Genomic DNA, 8,125 nt, shown 5'->3' with positions numbered 1-8,125 from the left:
CATCCATACATCCATCATCCATCCATCCATCCATCCATCCATCCATCCATCCATCCATCCTTGCTCTTCCGCTTATCTGGGGTCGGGTCACGGGGGTAAGCAGCTTAAGTAGGGAGGCCCAGACTTCCCTCTCCCCAGCCACTTAGGCCAGCTCCTCAGGGGGAATCCTGAGGCGTTCCCAGGCCAGCCGAGAAACATAATCCTTCCAGCGTGTCCTGTGTCTTCCTCTGGGTCTCCTCCCGGTGGGACGTGTCTGGAACACCTCACCAGGGAGGCGTCCAGGAGGCATCCTAACCAGATGCCCGAGCCACCTCAACTGGCTCCTCTTGATGTGGAGAAGCAGCGACTCTACTCTGAGTCCCTCCCGGATAATCGAGCTTCTCACCTTATCTCTAAGGGAGAGCCCAGACACCCTGCGGAGAAAACTCATTTTGGCCGCTTGTATCCGAGATCTCGTTCTTTCGGTCACAACTCAAAACTCATGACCATGGATGAGGGTAGGAACGTAGATCGACTGGTAAATAGAGAGCTTCACCATTTGATTCAGCTCTCTCTTCACCACGACAGACCAGTACAGCGCCTGCTTCACTGACAACGCTGCACCTATCCACCTATCGATCTCACGTTCCATTTTTCCCTCATTCGTGAACAAGAACCCAAGATACTTGAACTCCTCCACTTTGGGGCAGGACCTCCTCCATGACCCGGAGAGGGCACTCTACCCTTTTCTGGCTCAACACCATGGCCTCGGATTTGGAGGAACTGATCCTTATCCCGGCCGTGTCACACTCGGCTGCAAACTGCTCCAGCGAAAGCTGTAGATCACAACCTGATGAAGCCAATAGGACCACATCATGTAATTAAGTCAGTATTTCTTGATGCTACCCGCCGCTTTTCATGCCAGAAATTTAAACTAAAATCTTCTTATGAGAAGGGACAGAGTTTTTCCTGTTTTGCTCAAACCTAATAAATGCCATGAAAATCCATGCAGTAATTCATGAGATGTTTTGCTAACATCACAGAAACGAGGTCCATCTGCTGGTGTGCTGTATTCTGATTGCTTCTTAAATCTGATTTTTCAGCCAACTACAGTGAACCAAACGGACACTTGGACCAACTTCTCTTTTTTTTATCTAATGTAGTTTTCACAAATTGGCTAACTGAAACTTTCAGCACTTCCCTCTAAGTTTATGATCAGATGTATATTTACAAGAAATCCTGAAGCTTGATTTGCAATGGTGTGTGTGTGTGTGCGTGTGTGTGTGTGTGTGATAAAGCTCAACATGTCTTGTTGCAAGTCATTAAACTTTTGTTTTAAGCTCTTGACTACTGAAAATTAGCACCAACTCATAACCCTCAACAAAAAAGCAGGCAATAATTGAAATAAATAAATAAATAAATAAAAATGAAGTATAGCCATGTACTTCAAAATTTCCCCATAAGTCAACCATTTGGCCCTTAGATCTAGATGAAACAAAAAGAATGTACAGAATGTAGTTAGAAATGTGCCACTTAAAGAAGTGCTGTGAGATCCTGCTGACATGCCGCTTCTCCTGAACATCTCTGGAAACAGTTTAGATCTGCAGGTCACGTGTGACAAACAGCTTTAATACGAAAACATTAAAACTGATGTGCCCTTCTGCAGAATCGCCACCTTAACACAGTAGAGGGGTTTGATCTTGTGATCCTGGGGGCTGTGTTGTCAGGGGCATCAGTCCCTGGTAGGATATCCTATGGCAAACAGGCCTCGGGGGAGGGGACAGACTAAGAGTGATTCAAAATCTTGATAAAAAAAATAAATAAAAAAAAACATCTGGGAACCTTGCCTGCAAAAGGGCACCTCCCTGCATCCGGCGAGCACCTGGTGGTCAAGCCCTGACTCCTGGGGCTCGGCCGGGCCAAGCCTTTGAAGATCATGTCTCTGTGTCTGTCTACTGAGTTTGTAAAATATCTGAACCTATGCACATATTTAAACAAATCTCATTGAGTAATTGTTGAATGTAAGCCAACAATTATAGTAATTCACCTTTTAAATCCCTGCAAATCAAGATGGCCACCATATCTAATTAACCACAGTCAACTTAAAAATGAATTCAACCTTCATTTATACAGGTTAATCCCATTGAGCCTCAGGGACTCATTTACAAGAGAGACCTGATTTTAACTAAGAGTGATGACAACAGTAGACAACAAAGACAACAATAGACAATCTTAAAAAGCATGCAAATTGAGGAGAACAAATAAAAGAAAATGGTATTTAAAAACGAAACAAAAACAGCTAGATTATAAGGCGGTGTAGAAAACTAAAAACAGGAACATGTCTGCATTGGTTTTTGCCATGAACTTAACAAATATTTGAAACCACTTAGAGAGGTCAAGGTCAAGAGTTTCAGATCTTTTTGCAAGATGTTCCAGGAAACAGGAAGAAGAAGAGAAGGCCCTTTTACCTAATTCAGTCCTCACTGAGGGAACACTGCAGGTAATAATGTCCTGAGAGCGCACGCTGTAGCTGCACTCACACAGAGACATATAGGAGGAGATGTATGAAGGCAGCAGACCAAGAAGTGATTTAAAGATGAAAATGTACCAGTGAGAGAGTCTGCATGAAGTTGATGATGTCCAGTTAACCAGTGAATACAGGGTGCAGTGGTAGGTACGATAATCACAGCCAGTTATGAATCTTAGTGCACCGTGATAGACAGCATCCAACATCTGCAGGGTTCTTGTAGGATCATTCATGTAAATAATGTCACTGTAATCAATGGAGGGAAGGAAAGTCATGGTCACGAGGTGTCTCCTATCATTCAGAGTTAGACAGGATCTGTTTCTGAAAAAGAAACCCAGTTTAACTTTCAGTTTCTTTACCAAGTTTTCCATGTAAAGCTTCAAAGAGAGAGGCGAATCAACCAAGATACCCAAATATTTATAGGAATCAACAAACACAAAAAAAGAACCATTCAAAGACAAAATCAAAGGAAGAACAGCTGGGACTGACTTCCCGTTTGAAAACAACATCCCTGTGGTTATGTCGGCATTTAGGACAAGTTTGAGACAACAAATCTGACTGGATGATATCAAAAGCAGATTGCAAAAGCTGAAGAGCCTTTTTTTCATTTGTTTTCATTTACCCTTTATTTATCCAGGTAGTCTCATTGAGCCACGAGAACTCATTTTCAAGAGAGACCTGTTTAGGGAGCAGATGGGGGTTAAGGGCCTTGCTCATGGGCCCAGGGTGGGGTGAATGAGGGTGGGGGCAGGTGTGGGTGCTTCACCTACCCCACCCACATTTTTGATGCTGTCGGTATCAGTGCTTGAACCGGCGATCTTCCAATCACAGGCCTACCTTCTCTAACCTCTGCTCCACCACTCCCCCACCTTAGCAACCATTTTAGTTCGACAGTAAACAACTGTTGTCAGCATAGAAATGTAAGAATGCGTCAGTGATGGTCTGACCTGCATCACCTATATAGATTGTGAAGAGAGTGGTACCTAATACTGAACCTTGAGGTACACCGTTGTTAATCGTTAAATATCTGGAAGAAATATCATTATGTTGGACACATTGTCTCTGATCTGAGAGATATTTAATGAACCAACCGATGGTGTGATCTGAGAAATCAATTTCTGAGAGCTTATGACATAAGATGTTATGGTTCACAGTGTCAAAAGCTTTAGACAGGTTTAAGTAAAGTGCAACACAATAATCCTTAGCATCCAATGCTTCAACGACATCATTAAAAACCTTCAGCGAAGCAGTCATTGTGCTGTGTTGTTTCCTGAAAAATGGTTCTAACTCAGTCAAATTTACATTTGGGCGGTTGTGGCTGAGTGGTTAGAACAGTCGACCTACAATGCAAGAGTTAGGGGTTCGATTCCACCAGCAGTCACATGCCAAAGAGTCCCTGGGCAAGACATTGAAACCCTCATTGCTTCTGATGTGTGTCTCATCGATGTATGAATGTGACAAAGCACTGATTATTCTTTGTATAGATCTAGCAGAGTTCTGTATGAATGGGTAAATGAAGGCACAGATTGTAGTGTAAAGAGCTTTGAGTATCTTGATAAGATAGATTGGTGCTACCAGTATATAAGTACAGTCCATTTACCATTTGCAGTACACTCTTACCTCATAATCTGTGTTAGCGCATCTCATGAGAGTATGTTTATTATGAGGCATCCTCCTCATACCATACATGTACCAGCTTTATATATAGAGCAATTTATACACCCACACATCATAAAATGATCTTAGTTTACAATTTACAGGGCAAGAGGAGGTATGTATTAATTTAAGAAATGCTAATTTTATTTTATTTTTACATATTTATCTGTATATCTAACAAACTTTGTGTAATACAGGCTCTTTACGAGCTTTTTAATTAAAGCTTGACTGTTGTTGAGGTGCATTTCTCAGCCTTGGAATTAGCCAAGTCCTTCAGTTACACACTACAGTACAGTAAATTTATGGTAGTACTGTAATACCATTTAGTTACTTAATCTGTTTTCTGGTTGATGGACTTGTGACCTGTACAAAGACTATCCTGCCTGTTGCACAGTGAATCCAAGAAATAGGTACCAGTTACTTTTTCTTGCAGGATTATTATAGTATTTCTGCCTGAATAACTCTCTAATTCAAAATTTAAATAATAAAAGTGTTTGCACAAAGCACTATGAAGTGTTTTTGAGAATTGAGAAACAAAAATCCAGAAAAACAACTGCTTTATTCTTGTCCTCGTTCGGACTAGCCATTAACAAGTCAAACCTGTCAGAAATATTGTGTTATATTTTTCTCTGAAGTCCAAAAGTTAACAAAGATACAAACCAAAAGTAGTGAAAATAAATAGTCCTACAGCTATCACAACCTTTCATGTGCAAGGTAGCTATTTTGGATTTTAGGTCAGGGGTCAAGGGTAAACTTTTTGAGTGGGAATCCTGAATTTGTGAAGGTTCCAGTTGATTTTTCTGACTTGGAAATGCCGACTTCTGAGAACACATGAAGCACACCATTGCACTTCAACCAGTTTGATAAGACTGTCAACAAGGAAGAGGGCCGGCAATGGTGGAGGGGCGAACCAAAGAAACCACCTAATCACAAGCAGAACTGGTTTGTTCCACTTTGGAGTAAGCTGTTGGAGGAAGAAACAGTTTTGTTGTGTTTCCTTGACTGATGAAGCCTTCCGGATCCAAGGCGAAATGTTTCAGCTCACAAAAAAAAAGAAACTGTCCAGATGACCTGAATGAAAAATGTTGGATTGTATACCTGGATTATTGAGCATGGACTTTGTTGTTACCATTGCACTCTACTTTAGTTTCAAACAAGTAAGCTCTAGTTTGTTCACAGCCTTTATGAACTGAGCTTCAAAAGGTCTTGGATACATCACTTTAACTTCAACATGAGAATAAGCACAAAGTGATGTTTGCTTCAACTTATTGAAGTTTCCTGTAAAAACAGGAGCTCAGGGAGCCAACCCCCACCTCAACCATCAAAAAGCTGTTTGTTCTGCTCCAAACAAGCTCCGCCCACTAATCTTTCTCAGTGCTGCTGATGCTGTTGTTTGCAGCTGTTATGGAAACTCTTTGGGATTTTAAAAAGTTTCCACTCTAAAAGGATGGATGAACGAGTCCTACACAACGTTTAATGACGCAGCGCATCATTCACAGTAATGGAAATTCTAACGGAATAGGAATACTTTTAAAAACAGAACAAGACACACAGCTGTCCACTTTAATTAGTGGTAATTTAGCCTATTTTGGAAACAAACAAAAAAACTGCTTGAGCAAAAAGTTTTACAGATTTTAAAACGCATGTAAAATAGAATATTATACACATTTAATTAAAAAAAAAATCATTGCACTCCTTGAAGGACCTTATATAGGCCACATCAGCTTTTTTTTTTGCAAGAGTTTTAATGAATTTCTATTTTAATGAAATATTGTAATATCTTGCATGCTCTGTCAGTGCACGGACTGTGTTGAAGACTACAGTCAGCTACTACCACCTAAAGTTTTAGATCAGTATCTGTAAAAATGTGATCGTAGCCATTTTTGTGTAGACTGATTTGTTGTGATGGTCATCCTGGACTGCGTTTACTCCAAAAATCAATCACTTATAGAATTAAAGCCAACGATCACTTTCTGTAAGTTTTATTAAAATCTGTTCACTTATTCATACAAAGTACAATATTTAGCTAATAAACAGGTAGAGTTGATTTCAGTAGTTTTAAAGTTTTGAACCCAGATCAGTTAGCACTGAGGTATAAACTGTGTATTAGTCTACCACATTAGATTTTAGCTTAAAATCTGTAAAATTGTCTGATTATAACTATGTTAATGTACGCATGTGTGTTTTAATAGAGATGATATGAGACGCTGTGCCAAGTTAGAAATGTGTCTTTTCTCAATGACTCAGTAAATCTGGTAAGGCTCAGATATCCCAGCTTTTCACCAGCCTTGAACGCAGCATTTCCTTTGTGAATCTGGGTAAGACAATCTTAAAAGTCACATTCCATGACGATCTGATCCGTGCACTCGTGTTGACTGATCCATCTGCAGCAGGTGTTCACACGTATCTGACAATTTGTATGTTGAATAATCTGGCTGTCTATCAGAATGGAGTTTTTTTTTTTTTCCAACATATGTTTGGCATTTTAATGGTGAATTAACAGAATCAGTACTGAAGCAGTAAACATGAGGCACAGTTAGGACTTATGGGAATCTTGCTGGATTACGTCATGAAATAAAACAGGACAGAGTTAATGTTTGACCTAATAACAGCATGCTACACGTTCCTCTGATGGTCTTTCAATTCAGCAGCCATCAAGGAATTTCCCTCAAAATTCCCAAAATGTCTGTACAGACATTAGCGTCATTTCACCCGTTAGTGAACAAATATATTTTACCCACCTGGTAAATACACTTTTAGCGCTTAACGAACAGTTTCAAGACTAAAAGCATTCAGAAGGAAGTTTGCACAGCTGGGCAACTTGATTTATGATGTTTGAACAAGAAGAAGGGGAACCAAAAGGAGGCATGTCTGAAAACTTGTGTTCCTTGTTTAGGTAGAAGCTTAAGAATCAAAGAGCGGATATTCTCTGCCCACACGTGTATTTTCTGTATCAGAAAATACATGAACAATAAAAAGTCGAACTGCGTTGTTTTTCCTCCACTGTCACGAGGTTTTCTGCAGCAGTATCTTGTGTTTGGTTCTGTGCCTCAAAATAACAAAATTAATGACTAGCATTCATTATTATTATTCATATAACGCCTTTAGTGCCAGAGTTTTAGACCAACTTTATCTTATGTTGAGAAAAGACAAAGTTACAGCCCGTATGGTTCACCTTGAAAAGGACGGCACCTTCTCATGCAATATCTCACATGATCTGTTTGTGTATGTGTTGAGGATGACTCTCAGCAACTACCACACCACACTTTATCATAGTGTCTGTCAAATTCACTCAGGTACAGCCATTTTTTTCTTTGTGTTTTCTCGAACGAGTTCTACTTCAAAAGTTAATCAGTTGCAGATGTCGACCCATTGCTCTGAACATTTCCTTAAAATTTGTTGAGTTTTAAAAGATGTTTTGCTAATAGGACACCGAAACATGGGCGATAACATGATTTCTATGATACTGGAGGCAGAAATAAGAGAACCACCCACAGATTTGAGAAGTGTTGCTGGAAACTGTTTTAAACCAACAAACTTTAAGACACTTTCAAGGTGTTACATCTGATGTCATCCACTCTTAAGGCTTACCTCTTAAAGCCCTCGGTGAAGGAAACAGTTCTTCTTGTACAGGTTTTATTTTAGTCCTCCAGTACGCTCTCGGTGCTGTTCATGGAGCTCTGCTTGTCATCTAGCAGAATGAGGAACTTAGAGGAACAGGCTGGGGACTTTTCTTTCTTACCCCAAACTTCCTGGTACAATTGTCTAATGATTATTTGCATAACCAGCAACTCACACACACACACACACACACACACACACACACACACACACACACACACACACACACACACACACACACACACACACACACACACACACACACACACACACACACACACACACACACACACACACACACACACACACACACACACACATACACACACACACACACACACA

General features: G+C 40.3%; 1 protein-coding gene across 1 annotated transcript in view; it reads right to left on the bottom strand.

The window, feature by feature from the left end:
* lyn (LYN proto-oncogene, Src family tyrosine kinase) overlaps positions 1–7,769 on the bottom strand; it is a 35,526-nt gene extending 27,757 nt beyond the window's left edge. Inside the window, exon 1 of the mRNA XM_037681571.1 lies at positions 7,754–7,769. The gene's annotated coding sequence lies outside the window, so the exon portion shown is untranslated. The remainder of the gene's footprint in view (positions 1–7,753) is intronic.
* Between the last annotated feature and the right edge of the window lie 356 nt (positions 7,770–8,125).

Source organism: Nematolebias whitei, chromosome 9 (genome assembly GCF_014905685.2).
Source record: "Nematolebias whitei isolate Nwh7 chromosome 9, NemWhi1, whole genome shotgun sequence".
In the NCBI taxonomy this organism is placed as follows: Eukaryota; Metazoa; Chordata; class Actinopteri; order Cyprinodontiformes; family Rivulidae; genus Nematolebias; species Nematolebias whitei.
Note: the sequence above shows the minus strand (reverse complement) of the source record. Positions and strands in the feature narration are given on the sequence as shown.